General features: G+C 36.7%; 1 protein-coding gene across 1 annotated transcript in view; it reads left to right on the forward strand.

Annotated features, from left to right (window-relative positions):
- The window catches only part of LOC150109672 (neurobeachin-like protein 1), a 1254229-nt gene that overhangs the window by 241728 nt on the left and 995273 nt on the right, over positions 1–17228 (forward strand). The gene's annotated exons all lie outside the window — the stretch shown is intronic.

Genomic DNA, 17228 nt, shown 5'->3' on the forward strand with positions numbered 1-17228 from the left:
AGTTTCTTGTTTTTTATTTATTTACTTTTAATATGCAAAGATTTAACCACTTATTTACAATTATGTAATTCTAGGTAGCAAGGCTTATATGTTTGTCATACATAACTGGTAATTAGCTTACGGAATTAACAACGCATATAAAGTATATTAATTAAAGGCAACTTTAATGAATAACTTCTATATTTCGGCAATGTCACGCTGCCATCTTCAGGAACATAAAGATATGGTATGTGCACGCGGACGCTAACAAAAGCAAATGAGGAAGAAAGTAAGAAACTAATATTGTTCCTAAAGTCCTAATGATACCCTCTGGTGGGCTAATTTGGTTGTCTTGGCTCTTGGGCTGAAGTTCTCATAATGTAAGTCTCCCAAATTGGGGGTAGTTTCATGCACCCAAATTTGTTGAGGTTTGGAACGTTTTTTAGAGCTGCTGAAGATTCCTTGAATAATCTTTCGTACTTAAACTTGCTGTGGTGTATTATTTTAGTTTTCTTCCAACGAATTCTATGGTGGGTATCTAAGGCATGGTTTTGCCAGCCCAGAGTGGCTGTACTGGCGAAACTGGATGTAGTCTTTGTGTTCTGAAATCCTGATATTTGCTGTCCTGCCTGTTTGGCCAAAGTAGGACAATTTGCAGCTGCAAGGGACCCGGTATACACCAGGTAGGTCTAGGGGAAGTGGTTGGTCTTTGGTAGAGTGGATAAGGGATACCAACTTTTTATATGGTCTGTAACAAGAAGTAAGGTCATATTTTTTGAGGATATTGGTTATTTTCTCAGAGGTGCCTTGGATGTAGGGGATGGTGATAGATTTGGTGTAATCTTTATTGTGGAGGGGGGTTCTGGTTTACTAGTTTTAGTATTTTTTGGGGGTTATAGCCATTGGCTAAAAAAGTGTTGAGGATGTGGTTTAATTCACTGGTTAGGGCCTTGTCATATGAGCAGATTAATTTTGCCCTTGTTATATAGTGTTTTTATAACCCCATATTGTTGAGGGGGGGTGTGATTGCTGGTGAATGTATCTGCCAGTATGGGTGGGTTTTCTGTAAACAGAGAAAACTAATGATCCATCAAGCTGGCGAGTGATTAAGTGTCTAGGAAGGGGAGGTGTTGCTTTCCTCTTTTTCTAAGATGAACTGGACTCTGGAGTTTTGGTTTGTTTAAGTGTGTTAGGAAGGAGTGGAGTGTGTCTGAGCCATGTGGCCAAATAGCAAACACATCATCCAAATAACGAAGCCAAATAGTTGGTTTTTGTGGGAGGGGAGTTTAAGGCTTTCTCTTCAAAGGTCTTCATAAAGAAATTGGCCAAGGTTGGGGGGGGGGGGGAGTGGTGAACCCATGGATGTCCCCTCTATCTGTTTGTAGAATTTTCCTTGCCAAACGAAATAGCCTGAGTTCATTGTGAACTGAAATAGGGCTGAGATATCGGGAGGAAACTTGGCTTGGATGAGCTCTTTGAGTGGGACATTAGTGAATAGGGAGGAGACATCAAAACTGACCATTATGTCAGTGTGTTGGAGTGAGAGGTTTCTATACTGGCTTTAAAGTGGGCTGAGTTTTTTATGTGTAATGGTGTGTTGCCAGTATAGTGTGTGAGCGTTTTGGCTAAATGTTTGGCTAATTTATGTGGGGGAATCAATGCCATCCACTATGGGATGTAATGGCACATTTTGTTTATGTATTTTTGGGAGTCCATATAATTGGGCGGGGGGGGGGGGGGGGTAGAGTTATAAGGTTTTAGTTTGTTAGTGACTTCCACAGGCCAAGAAGTGACTTTCTTAAGGAGTCTGTGTGAGAGTTCTAATCTGAGAGCTGGTTCTTTATCAGGTTTTCATATTTTTTCAAGTGCCGACTACGTATTTTTTTTGAATTCTTTTCTTGCCAAAGCGCATGAGACATCATAAAGAATCGTCCAAAGATCATGGCCGAGCATATCTGAAAGCTCTTCCTCTAGCGCCCGTAAGGTTTTGTTTTCATTGGCAAGGAGAACACGCGTCGCAGTAATTTGTTCTCTTAATAGGGCGAAGCTAGTGCGATTGTAAATACGCAGAGCTTTCTGTGAAGTAAAAGGGTTCTTCAATTTAACACAATTAGGGATTACCTTGTTATCCTGGTAGCGTTTTAGGAACGTCAGACAATTTAGTTGTCTCGATATCTTCAACCTCATTTTGCCGTATTGTTGGGCCTTTCATGCGATGGCATCTCCGTGGATGATCGTAATTCTAGTAGCAAGGCTTATATGTTGGTCATACCTAACTGGTAATTAGCTTACGGAATTAACAACGCATATAAAGTATATTAATTAAAGGCAACTTTAATGAATAACTTCTATATTTCGGCAATGTCACGTTGCCATCTTCAGGAATATAAAGATATGGTATGTGCACGCAGGCACTAACAGAAGCAAATGAGGAAGAAAGCAAGAAACTAATATTGTTCCTAAAGTCCTAATGGTGCCCTCTGGCAGGCTAATTTGGTTGTCTTGGCCATTGGGCTGAAGTTCTCATAATGTAAGTCTCCCAAATTGGGGGTAGTTTCATGCACCCAAATTGCTGAAGATTCCTTGAATAATCTTTCGTACTTAAACTTGCTGTGGTGTATTATTTTAGTTTTCTTCCAACGAATTCTATGGTGGGTATCTAAGGCATGGTCTGCCAGCCCAGAGCGGCTGTACTGGCGAAACCGGATGTAGTCTTTGTGTTCTGAAATCCTGATATTTGCTGTCTTGCCTGTTTGGCCAGAGTAGGACAGTTTGCAGCTGCAAGGGACCTGGTATACACCAGGTAGGTCTAGGGGAAGTGGTTGGTCTTTGGTAGAGCGGATGCCAACAAAAAATAGACCTTACTTCTTGTTACAGACCATATAAAAAGTTGGCATCCCTTATCCACTCTACCAAAGACCAACCACTTTCCCCTAGACCTACCTGGTGTATACCAGGTCCCTTGCAGCTGCAAATTGTCCTACTTTGGCCAAACAGGCAGGACAGCAAATATCAGGATTTCAGAACACAAAGACTACATCCGGTTTCACCAGTAGAGCCGCTCTGGGCTTGCAGACCATGACTTAGATACCCACCATAGAATTCGTTGGAAGAAAACTAAAATAATACACTGCAGTTATTATTATATTATTATACAACTTTTCCTTCTCCTAAAGACAAACGCTGAACTATATCTCTTCCTGGAGTTTATGAAATTCCCTGCGACTGTGATCTCCTATTTTTTACAAACTGGATGTTCTCTTGAAATAAGAATCCAAGAACATCAATCCTCCATTCATCACAACAAACCTGAAAAATCTGGATTGGCTCAGCACGGGATTGAAACTAACCACAACATCCTTTGGTCAAAAACTCACCTCTTATCTAGATCCTTATAAATTTGAATGTTTATTCAAAGAAAGTGTAGAGGCCTTACTCTATCATCCTAACCTGAATCAGAATGACTGTATATCTATATCAAAAATCTGGGAAAGTCTAATCAGGATAACTCATTTATTAATATTAATTTTATGTTATTTAATATTATTAATTAATATCTTTATTTCAATCATGTCTCTGCTTAAAAATATTTCCTTTAATACTTAGTGATATAACATCACGCGGCTTGTTCTATTTTTAAATAATCTATTGTTAGTATTCCACCTTCTATTTTTTTTAAAACTGTTCTTGTAGTGCCACTGAAGATGGTCTGCTATTTCCAGATCGAAATGTTTGGTTAATTAAATATCTTTCTTGTGTTTACGTGAATATATTATTCACTCCAAATTGTGTCCTCTTGTTCATTCGTGGTATACAACTTACCATTGCTGCTAACAATCAAGATGTGTTTGGAGAAAAATTGTCAATCAGAAGTTAGTTTTTATTTATTTGTGCCCCCCCGAACTGGTTGATCACTCCTAGTGAGGGATTAAGTGTGTATTTTATAAATGTAGATCTGTGTGTGTTAACAGACTGTTATAACATCATAACATCCTGTACACTCCCCATGAAGTTACATATCAGCAATTTGATGATAATGATATAATCCAAGTAAAACAGCTTTTGTTTTCTACTAACATTGCAAGGAACAAACAAGCAAACACTCATAAAAACAGTAGCCTACTAAAATTAAATCCAGTATCACCAGTTATTTTCTCAACACAACTTAACTTCCAGCTCTAAAAACCCCCGGCTGCATGCCAGGATTTCATCTATGACCTCTGTCCTATATGTCTTATATATTCTGTATGGCATGTAATCATTATTAAAAATTCAACTATAAGAATATTGATTTGAAGGGGGGGGGGGTGATTACTTGGAAGGGAAAGAAGTAGAATTGTTTAGATTATATTTGGTCTACCTTTAGTGTAGTGGAGGTATGTAGACGATGTCTTCATGATTTGGAGGGACAGAAAAACAGCTGTTTTGGACTTTTTAACCAAAATTAATTATTTTCATCAAAAAATACTATTCACTTTGGAACTGGAAAAAGATAATCAACTACCATATTTGGATACCCTAATCAAGAAACTAGCAGATAGATATATCAAACTAACCACACACACTGGATGCTACCTTCATTTCAAATCAACTCACCATATTTCCCAGAAGCTCAGCATAATGCTCAAAAATAGAGCCACAAACATCATCTCAAAAGAAAAATAACTCTGATGAAATTACTCATATATCAGAGACATTAATAAAAAATGGCTATCCAAGGAATTTAATCAACAAGATTCTTCATAGAAACCCTCCCCGCACAACAACAACAATCTACCATCATTTAATACAATCATCCATAGTTATTCCTTATGCAGGTACAGTGTTCGAAAAGATCGCAAAACTTTTTAAACCTTTTAACATCAGAGTTGTGTTCAAACCAGTTAAGACTATCCGTCACATTTTAAGATCGCCAAAAGACTTTAATGCTTTTTTCAAACACGTTGGAGTGTACAACATCCCATGTGCTTGTGGTCTAAACTATATAGGACAGACGTCAAGAAGCCTTGAAATCCAAAAAAAAAGAACATATAGGGAGATGTTAATAACAACAGAACAGACAACTTAGGTGTAGCCCATCATTTCGCGATTACTAACCGTACCATTGATTGGGATAGAAGCTCCGTGCCTTACCTAGAAGAAGATTTCTGTTGTAGAAATTTCAAGGAAGCCGTTGTAGTCCTCCGTTCTGGAGAAAATCTTAACAGAAACCAGAGCATGATAATAACTGACACATGGAAAACCTTAATAAGATCACTCAGTCTGCCAGAATTTAATTTCGCTCAAAACTACAGAACGTGCTCTCATAACAGTGACTAACACAACACGCTCCATGTTTGTAATGATATATCCTGTTTTAATTTTTAATTTATATGATAGTGTTACTCCATTTTCTTTGTACTAGCCACTTTGAGTTTTTTCTCTTACCGTTATAAGCCCTGAAGAAGCCGGACAGCCCCGTCGGTGAAACTTGTTGGTATTAGATGTTTACAAATCATGGTCAATTAAATATCAATATATATTTCATTTTAATTATAAAGAAGTGGAATTTATACAGCTGCCAAGAGATAATTACCTCAGAAAACATGTAATAGAATTTTAGGTTTGAAAGAAGTTGGTCTGTTGATAGTATCAAGGAACTTGGTGGTAATCAGGGTAGCAGCATTGTCACTATTACTAAATAGCTTAAGGAAATTACAACGTACAATAGAATATACATTAAAATAAATTTTAATACACTTCCAATATTTCGTCACGTTGCCATTATTACAGGAACTTAAATACAAGACACATGCACACAAGCACAACACACAGTAAATGAGGAACAAAGCAGGAAGCTATTCTTTCTCCTAAAAGTCCTGATGGTGCCCTCCTAGTGGGTAATGTTGGTATTCTTGGCCGATTGGGCTGAAGGTCTTCTGATGTAGGTTTCCAAAATTTGGGGCAGTCTCATGCAACCAAATTTGTTGAGGTTTGGATTGTTTCTTAGGGCTGAGGATTCCATGATAGCCTTTCATATTTGAATTTACTATGGTGTATTATCGTGGCTTTCTTCCATCATATTCTATGGCGGGTATCCAGTGAATGGTCTGCAAGACCAGAGTGGCTGTATTGGTAAAAACGGATGTAGTCCTTGTGTTCTGAAATTCTGATATTAGCTGTCCTGCCTTTTGGCCAAAGTATGTTGTGATTTCCTTAAGCTATTTAGTAAGAATATTTAACCAACGTCTAAGCCTTTCCACAAGAAGCATTGTCACTGATGGGGGAGAGCGACTGTATGGTCTTGATCTGGGAGATTGCGAGACATGGAACTTACAGTTAAGAAGTGGTGTATGTAGAATTATAAAGTAGGTGATTATGACAAACTGGGGAGATAATTTGGAGCAGTACTATATCATAAGAATCTGCAGAGGAAAGATGTTAGTAGTGCTTGGGAATTGTTAAGGGTGTTTGAAGAAAATAATATACCCACAGTCAGAAGGATAAATCAGGTAGCACTTAGATGAATGAGTATCATAAGGGTATTTCAGAAGATGATATCGAGGTGGAGTGTAAGGTCATGCATTTTGGAAGAAGAACAAGGATTTAATTTTAGTAAGCTGCTGTTTTTATGAGTGTATACTTAATACTTGGATGGGAACTAGACTACAGGAAATTTAAAGCCAAGGATTTGGTGAATTATTGTGGATAAGGAGCCGAGGTTTAGATGCCTATTGCAAAAGTGAACAAAAACTTGACCACCATCACATCGTTACTTGAATGTTGAAGTAAGGATAGCAGATTATTATTATTCTTTATAAAGCTTCAGTAAGGCCATATCTGGATGACTGAGATGGTTGCGAGTGCTTTGTTGATGAATGAGTTCATGGAGAACTATGATAGGTGTTGCGTGAATAGTGATTAGTATGGGTCTCTCACGATGAGTCTTTGACTCGACGGAGATGCTCTAATAATAATATATAAATCTATATAATATTCCATTTATATGATATAACTGCAACATTTTGAAAATTTTTTTTCTTGGTATCTTGTCATATAAATGACATTAACAATTTTTTGTTGATGTCATTTTGACTTCAGTATTGAAATATTGCTACTTAATATAAAGTTAAAATCTAGAAACTCAATTCTGATGGGAGAAATCATGAAAATCTATGTGTAAGAGTGGCAATGTTAGGTAACTGCATTGCTAATGATGGGAATGGCTATTATTATGAAGAGAGAACAATTCTGTGTTCGTCTTCCATTTTTTTCCCCATTTCATTTTATATTTTTTCATTTTACTGTGTTCGTCTGGTTCGGACCTATCAAGCATGTGTAACGATGTCTGCATACATAAATAAGGAACTAGATAAGAACAGAGATCTGCAAGTTGCCAAACTGTGTCATGCAGACCACAGACAAGTGTATGTAAAAGAGCATGCAGGTAATTTATTATATGTGTGCACAAATACTCGGAGTATCAGAAACAAGGAAATAGAGTTTGTTGCCTTGGTTAATATATTCAGACCTCATTTTAGGCATTAGTGAGACTTGGCTATCAGAAGCAGACATACTAACTGGTATCAAGTGCAAAGAGTACAATATTTTTAAGAAGGATAGACAGGATAAGAGAGGAGGGGGCATACTGCTAATGATGTCAAAATGTCTTGAATCCAGTTAGAGTTTAGACCTATGATTGCAATGCTAGTAACAATTTTTCATGTGGCAGTGAGTTTGAAGCCATCTGGTGTGAGGCAGAGTCTAACAAGATTAAATACACAGTGGGGTGTTGTTACAGATCTGGTGGATCAGTTGCTAGTGAAGAAATGCATCAAAAAATAAATACGATGGGTGCAAAAAGAGTAATCATAATGGGAGACTTTAATTATCTGAACATTGATTGGGTGGCTATGAAATCACATGAAAATAATGAAACCGAATTTATTGAGCTGTTGTGAGACAACTTCCTCAAGCAGCATATGACACAAGGAACTTGAGGTCAAAGAGTGTTAGATTTGAATATAGTTTCAGAGGAGGTTTCAGTTAAAGACATAACTATTCTGCCTCTGAGTGGTGACAGTGATTGTGCAGTAATCACTAAGAAAGTGACTAAGTTAATGAATGTTCCATTCAGAAAAGATTACATGCTGAACTACAAAGCAGGAAATTATGACCACTTGAGGGGTATGCTGGGTTCAGTGCCACGGTATCAGTTATTAGGTGGGAAGAATATCGACAGTGCATTTAACTATATTTTAAACACTTCCCATGTGAGAAGTGTTTAAAATATAGTTAAATGATGCAATATCAGAATGTGTCCCTAAAGTTCTAAGAATAAATAGAGTAGGAGTGAAATGGATGTGTAATATAGTTAAGCAAGAGATTTGTAAGAAGAAGGTCATGTGGAAGGAATTTTATTATTATTATTACATAACACCTCCAGGGAGTTCAAAGACTCATCAAGGGAGGGCACCTACTCTATAGTTCTCAGTATCCACCATTCAATCCAACTACAGTGAACATCATCTACACCAATGCCATCTACTGTCCACCACCACTAGTATTTTCACAGGCAATCACAAACATCCATGCCCACGTGGGATTCGAACTCGCAGCCTTTTGGCTGGAGAGTGTATACACTAACCACTTGGCCAACCAGGCTGGCTAAATCATGGAATATCCTGTGCATAAGGATGATGTTAGTTACGAAAATTATAAGCAGCAGGTTAGAAAAGTCAGAAGTGTTGTACAGAAAGCTAAGTCTGAGTATGAAAAGAAACCGGATCTATTAGTTAAAGCCAACCCAAAAGAATTCTATCTTTTGGGTTATCTTCTGTGTTTCAAGTAAAAGAAAGAATGAATGTGAAAGAATAATTCTACTGAATGCAGGTGACTGATGCAGAAGTGATTGTTCAACTAATGAGTGCCCATTTTGTTAAAAGCTATCAACCTGGTATATGCAACATTGAACTCACCACAACTGCTTCACCACATGAGGAAAGTCGTGTAGATTTTTTTTTGATGCTTAGCCCTTACACAAGAGGTTGGTTGGTCAATGTATAGTACATTGATCAACCAACCTCTAGTACTGTGTATGTGTAGTTGGTTGGGAAAGAAGGTACGTGTTCACATTTGATTTAAATGACTGTATATTGTATTCCTTGAGGAACACAATAGAGGAAGACTGTTCCATAGTACAGCAGTTGCAGGAGGAGAAGAAACTTGTTCTGTGGGTTTCAAGGTGCACTGGGAAGGGATGTTGAACAGCAGCTGCATATGTTCCAATGGGCTTAGTACTAAATGGAGGGAATTATTGATGCTATTTCAGATGAACATTTTCTATGGAAATATTTGTAGAATACATAGAGTGCAGAGACCAATCGTCTGTGCAAACGTGGAGGGGGAGTGAGTTGGTAAGAGATGGGTTATTAATAAGTCTGATTGCTCTCCTCTGTATTGAGTCTAGCATTTTGAGGGAGCTTTTGGGGGGCCCACCCATATCTAAGAGCAGTATTCAATGGCTGGGCAGATTTGTGATTTGTATAAGGTTAACAGCTGTTCAGGGATGTAGTAACATCCTGAGCGAAAGAGAAATCCTAGTTTTTTTGAAGCTGAAGATGCAATAGTTGTTATGCGTTTATGCCAGGATAGGCTTGATGTCAGGATAATTCCAAGAAGAGAAATCTCAAATTGTCTAGAAATTTAGATGTCAAAAATAAGACGGAGAAATGGTTCTTTTTTATGAGATATAAGACAGTAAAGACAAATGTAGATGAAGTACTACAGCTGTTACACAAACTGAATAAAAAATTCTGCAACAATAGGAACTGATTGAATATCAGCGTAGATGCTAAAAGAATGTTCGGCTGAACTGGCTATTCCTTTGACCAGGATATATAATTTGAATCTCAGAACAGGGAAGATTCCATAGGAGTGGAAAGAATGTATGGTAATCCGACTGCACCAGCGTGGTGCAAAGACTGATATATCCAACTATCGACCAATCAGTGTATCAAGAGTGGTGCTGAATATTTTGGAAAAGTTGGTTAGGACTCACATTCAGAAATGGTTTGACAGAGAATCTACTTTGCAATGAACAGCATGGGTTTACTAAGGAAGGTCATGTTTTAGCAACTTGCTCATATTCTATAACAGGGGTGACCACAACGTAGCTTGTGAGCTGCATGCTCTTCATACTCTACCAGGAAAGAATAAACAAAATGAGAAGAGGATTCAACAAAAAAGAGGAACAAAATAAAAATAAAAAAAAGAGAAAAGTGGGAGAGAAAATCAGTGTTAATAAAACTTACTGCAGTAAAAAAGTTTAATTTGAAACACATTAAATGAACTTTACTTTGAACAATTAGAATAATTTTAAAGTGAAAACACAATAATTTTAGCTATTTACTAGTAGAGGCCTTCCTTGTATCCATTTTCTTAGTAAGCTCCTTAAAATTGGGTGTGTAATTAGTCAAAGTAGTTCTTACAAGTTTCTTCAAATGTTCATCGTTTAAAATGATCTATATTTAGATTTAATAAATTTAAGAGTCAAATATAGCGCTTCATAGGAGTACATGGTTCCAAAAATGGAGATCAGTTTTTCTGGCATAAAACCTCCGTTTTATGCCAGAAAACTAAAAGTATGGAGGTATAAAAGTCTTACAGTCTTCCACTGCATAGTTCAGAAGACCTGGAGAGAGAGGCAAAAATTCCAGATGATTGGGCTCTGGTAGTACCCATATATAAAAAGGGAAATAAAACTGTATATGAGAATTACAGAGGCATTTCATTACTGAGTGTTTCTGGTAAGATATATGCAAGTATACTTGAGAAACAGTTGAGAAGGATTGTGGAAAAGAAGCTTGGTGAACAAGCTGGATTCAGGCCAAATAGAAGCTGTCAGGATCAGATTTTCACTTTACGACAGATAGTTGAGAAATCATGGGAATATAACAAAGATCTGTATTTAAGTTTTGTAAATCTGGAAAAGGCATATGACAAGGTGCCAATTAGAAGCCTATTCAATATGCTACAGTTATATGGTGTCAATGGGACATTATATCAAGCAATACATAGTCTGTATTTGAGTTTTAAGTCAGCAGTTAGAATTGAAGGAAGTACAGGAAGGTAGTTTAATGTTAAATCTGGTGTCAGATAAGGATGTACATTATCCCCTCTCTTATTCATTATCTATATGGATCACATTATTAAGGAAAATGGTATTAAACCTGATATCAAAATTGGAGGTGTTAATCTCAGCTCTTTGCTTCATGTGAATGATGTTATACTTCTAAATAAATTTGCTATAAGTCTGCAAGATTCCCTGACTAAATTGAATAACTGTTGTAATAGATATGGTATGAAGGTCAGCATTAAAAAAACAAAGACAATGAATATAGGCAGAAACTGCATTGTGAATGGAGAACTTATAGAACAAGTAAAACATTTCATCTACTTAGGCACAATTTTTAGTGAAGGTGTTAAATTAAATATGGAAATAGACAAAGAAAAACCACTGTATACAAGACAGTGTTCAAACCAATTTTAACTTATGGATCTGAGAGCTGGGTTCGAAGTAAAACACTTGACCAGAGACCACAGATATGAGAGGCCTGAGAAAGATTAGGGGCATGAACAGATGACATCAATTGCAATATCATATTAAAAACGAGGATATTAGGAAAGAACTTGATATTGTCAGCATCCAGGAATACATTAACAGAGCTAATCTCAGGTGGAATGGTCACTTAAGCAGAATGGGAGATGAAAGATTAGCAAAACAAGGGTTCACTACCAGGTTGGCAGGAAAAAGGCCCAGAGGAAGACCAAGATATAGGTGGATTGATACAATAAAAAGTGCCTTAGAAGCAGAAATATAAGATCTGATAATATTGGAGTCGTGACAGGAAACAGACTGATTTGGGAGAAAATTGTAGATAGGAAGTTAGTAATGATGTAAATTTTTCATGTAGTACTATCATATCCTGTACACCCCTTAAGGATATATATCAGGAATTTGATGATGATGAAATAAAACCAGCCTCAGTAGTAACATCAGCCTGTTTAGTAAACACGGATATCAATTTACTTTGACCATGGAGTTGTTCACCTCAGTTTAGTTCACCTCAGATCAGAGCCAAGAGTAAATTCTTTACTAAAATTACTGTGGTGCATGACATAATGACGCTTGCGATTGCTGTCTTTGAATTGCACAAGTGTTATTTGGCATATGGCACACATTGATTTACTTTGTCGTTTCAGAAAAAGAAACTCCCCTTCCCACTCTAGCCTGTGTTCCTCTTCATATTTACATTTTTTATGCAACATTTCTGAGCACTTGAAAAAGAGTTCAATGATAACAAGCACTATCAGTGAACTTGCGCAACAGTATGTTGAATGATAAATGAGCACCAGAAGTGTAACTAATGTGCTGTGGTGGGCATGCATAGCTTCTGCATCCCCACCTCTCCACCATCCACCTTGCCATGCACACTCACGTATTCCCATACCATTGCATTGGTCAAAGATTGTGGCTCTTCTAAGTGTTACTGGAATTATTTTGGCTCCAAAAGGACTTATAATGGCTAATCCAGTTCTATAATAATGTTACCATTGAACTAGACAAGGAATGCTTACATCATGATACTTTTGAATTTTGCTAAGGCTTTTGACATAGAAGACTGTTGCATAAATTGGAGAATATGGGTTTGGGTTATAAAATATTAGTGTAGTTAAGAGGATGGCTGACTGACAGATATCAAAAAGTGGTATATGGGGGATATGAGTCTGCAAGATTTAAATTTAAGGCAACTGGTGGTGTACCACAAGGATCAGTCCTTGGTCCACTGTTGTTTAATCTGTACATTAATGATATTGGGAAGGATTTGACAAGCAACATACAGCTATTTGCTGATAATGCAAAGATAGGTAGGGTAATCAGGAATGCTGTTGATATGCAGTACTTGCAGCATGATTTAAATAGGCGAATTGTGGGCATGTGAAAATGGTTGTCATTTCAATGTTAATAAATATAGTCATGCACTTTGGTGTGATTAGATATCTAATGTTGTATTATATTACATCAAGCATATATTATATTATATGTTTGATGAGGCTAGAGATCTTGGAGTTTTAGTAGACAGGAAGTTGAAGTTCAAGGGTCATATAGTAAAAATTGTAAATACAACTCAGAGAATAGTGGCAATGCTGAAATATAAAGATAAGGAAGCCATTTTGCCTCTTACAAGGCCTTGATAAGACCTCACTTGGACTATTGCACACAGGTCTGGTCTCCTGATTTCTGTTGTGATTCTGATATAATTGAGAGAGTGCAAAGATTACAAAGAGTGTAAAAAAATTATATCAGGATTGTGGAATACAGATTATTAAGACATTGAAAATTTTTGGGCTTTAGACACTAGCAAAGAAGTGAAAGAGAGGTGATATGATTGAGACATAAACTTCTGAAAGGGTTGCACACAATTTCAGCAGATAGAATTTTCATATTTTGGAGGGTGGGGAAAGGACACGAAGGCATCCATGGAAGTTGAAAATGAATGCTGTCAAGATGGGGGTTAAGGCTAGATTTTTCTCTCATAGGGGTAGTGCATGACTGGAATGGATTGCCATTGGATTTTGTTTGTGGAAGTAGCATGAATGAATTCAAGAACAGGTATGACAGCTAGTGGGATAGTGTGGCCTTCTTCGATGAGTTCCTGACTCCAGAGATCTCTTAATAATAATAATAATAATAATATTAATAAGGTTACCATAATTAATTTGCAAGGAAATGAAAGCCAGTGAGATTGCTCCAGAGACCTTATCTATAAGAACTGACCCATACACAGTAAATATCCACAGACTATATAATCTCACCAACAGGGTAGTAACATAACATTAATTATTCTCCTTTACTCTCAGATTAGGCCTCACAATAAACTTATTATTTATTTCTTCTTTCACCTTTCATAATCCGATGACAGCTTATTTGAAAAAGCCAGCACACCATCATTACTGGTGGTTGCCATATATAGTATAATTTTTCTGTGTTTCTTGTCTTTTTAATTTTTGTTGTTCTTTTTTCTTTTGGACTGTAGACACTAGCAAATAGAAAATAGAGGGGGTAATATGATTGATTCTTACAAATTTCTGAAAAGATCATACAGAACACCAATAAATGGACTTTTCATTTTATGGAGGGTGGAGAGAGTATGAGAGAGAGCATCCATGAAAGTTGAGAATGAATGCAGTCAAGAAGCAGATGCGAGCTAGATTTTTCTCTTATAAGTGGTGCATGATTGGATGGATTGGCTTTGGAGGTGGCAGGTGCAGGTAGTATGAATGGTCAAGAAAAGGTTTGACAGCTGGTGTGGGTAGTATGCAACCTTCCTCATTGAGTCTCTGACCTTCTGGAGGTTTCTTGCAATAATAATAATGATAATATATTAACACATAAAACCTCTCACTTGACTTAAAAAGTGCACCAATTAAGTGATTATGCTTTACTTAAGAATTACTCTAATCCAGAGTAATTTAATAATAAGGTGTGACACCTTTTGGTAACTTTAAAAAATTATAAACATTTTTATTCAAAACTTTAAGGGTTGGCTAAAATGGCTACTTATATATAAAGCTCTATAACTGGGAGGAGACCACCACATTGCCTTTAAGGAATGTGAAGAACTGACTGGGCTTCTGTCTCAATGTCCAGTCCTTACCTTCATGTGGTGCTCCTACTTTCTTTCTAAATTATATATTTAGTTTAATCCTTTATCCAAGTGTAAGCAAACAAAGTTTGTGCCTGAAGTATCTTCAGGACTGGGGCAACTCATGGCAACTGTGGACTGAGTTCACATCACTTTCCTTAGTATCCCATAATGTAAAGCACATCTCCTTGCAGACACGTATAATGCTATGCATTATGGGAAGGGTCACTACCCAGACTGGTTTCAACCTTTATTGAGGTCTCTTCAGTGGGAGCCAGACCCAGAGGTGGTACTAAGGTTAAAGTAATGCAGGAGCCATATTTTCCTATACAAGTTGACAGAAGGTGTCACACCTTATTATTAAATTACTCTGGATTTGAGAAAAATGTTGGAAGTTTTTTTCACTTGGTTAGACTACAAATTATTAGGTTAATCCTTTATATCCTTTGCCATTCTTGGATAAATCCTTTATCCAAGAATGGCAAAGGTGGACTAAGAACTCAGTCCACCTTTGCCACGAGTTGCCCCAGTCCTGAAGATATTACTAAATTTTATTAAATTTCTTACTAAGAAATTAATAATACTATTTAAATTAAGGGGATATTAAATCCCATATTGTTTTAAAACCGAATAAGAAACTCAAAGATTGGAATCAGAGTTTCATGCCAAATATAGTAAACTATAAAAGTATCAGCGACTACTAGCGTGAGCTAATGCAAGTAGTCCAAGTACGTAGTACAAACTCGGGCAACTCGCAGCAAAGGTGGTAAAGTTCTGATCGCTATTCTTGGTAATTTCCATAATGTAAAACACATTTCCTAGGAAATGTATGCTGTTATTACATTATGGTGGGAGGTCACTACGCAGACCGGTTTCAGCCTGTATTGAGGCTTCATCAGTGAGTAGCTAGACCAAATTAATGCCAAAGGGTATAGCGAAAAGAACTTATATACTCTGCTATACGAGTTATCAAAAAAGGTGCACCCATTAAGTTACTAAGTGCGCTTATTAAGTCAATAAAGTCTGAAACCGGTCTGGGTAGTGACCTCCCACCATAATATAATAACACCATACATTTCGTAGGAAATGTGTTTTTTACATTATGGAAATTACCGAGAATAGCGATCAGAACTTTACCACCTTTGCTGCAACTTGCCTGAGTTTGTACTACGTACTTGGACTGCTTGCATTAGCTCATGCTAGTAGTCGCCGATACTTTTATAGTTTACTATATTTGGCATGAAACTCTCTGATTCCAATCTTTGAGTTTCTTATTCGGTTTTAAAACAATGTGGGATTTAATATTCCCTTAATTTAAATTATGTTTATATCGCCGAAATGAAGCCCATTGGCTCCTTATATTTAAGTTAATAATACTAATTTTCTTACTAAATAATACTAATACCATTTGTAGGTATTCACTGGGTACAGAATGAATGACGATGGGCTGGCAATTTGGGGAACTTAGCTGACCAATTTGTAATCTTAATCGGCTTAAACCAGAAATTTGTTTCTGATTTAACCAGGTACATTACCTGGTTTAACGAGACCCCCTGATGTTCTCATCAGGGAATCAGGGCAAACAGCGAAAAGTCATCTACTGGAACAAACTCAAACTTGTCATATAGAAGAAGAAGAAGAAGAACAAAAATCCCACTATCAGAAGAATTGAAGAAGCCACCATTATGTTGTAATGGAAATGAAATCATACTTGAAGAAGAACTGGAAAAGTACCACATGGAAATAATTGGCATCACTGAGACAAAGTAGACAAAAATAGGTGAGATCTTACTAAATAATAAGTATAGGATGTTATATTCAGGTAATAACAAGCAAGGAAAGGAAGGGGTAGTGATAGCATTCAACACTAAACATGAGGATAATCTTGATTGGAAGGCAATCTCAAGTAAGGTTATGTGGGCAAACTTCTTAATGGAGAAATGGACAGTGAAATTTATTTTTGCTTATGGTCCCATAGAAGGTTGTAAGGAAGTAGAGAAATTTTTCAAGTCATTTTAGAGCAGGCAGACAACATAAAGAAAATAGAAAAAGTGGTCCTTGGAGATCTAAACAGCAGAGTATGAAATGAATCCCATCAGGTATATGGAAACATTTTGGAAAATTTTGGAGAAAAGTGCAAAACTAATAATTAGTCATAACTAATACTAATGACTAATCCATAGGAACATGGATTAGTCATTACTAGCATCATATTCCAACAAAAAGATGTGCACAAGTTCACACAAGAAATGAGAAAAGCCTCATTAATTGTATCATTGTTGGTAGTAATATCTTCATCCTGGTTCAGGATAAAGGGTGTACAGAGGATTTGAAATTGGAAGTGACGTCACTTAGTTTTCAGTAGGATAAAAATGAATATCACATTGAAAAGTAGAGTATGTAAGAAAATTTTAATTAAAATTGAGCAGATTTTACAGGCAAACTGTAGACTGAACTATAGAAACATTATTGAAAAAAAAAATGAAACAGTTGGAAAACAAGAACCAAATCTTGGAGTCTCACTGGGAAGTGCTGAAGAAAACAGATTGATTCAGTTAGGGA

This window comes from Typopeltis vanoorti, chromosome 2 (genome assembly GCF_054136105.1).
Source record: "Typopeltis vanoorti isolate ZY-2024b chromosome 2, IOZ_Tvanoo_1.0, whole genome shotgun sequence".
Lineage (NCBI taxonomy): Eukaryota > Metazoa > Arthropoda > Arachnida > Uropygi > Thelyphonidae > Typopeltis > Typopeltis vanoorti.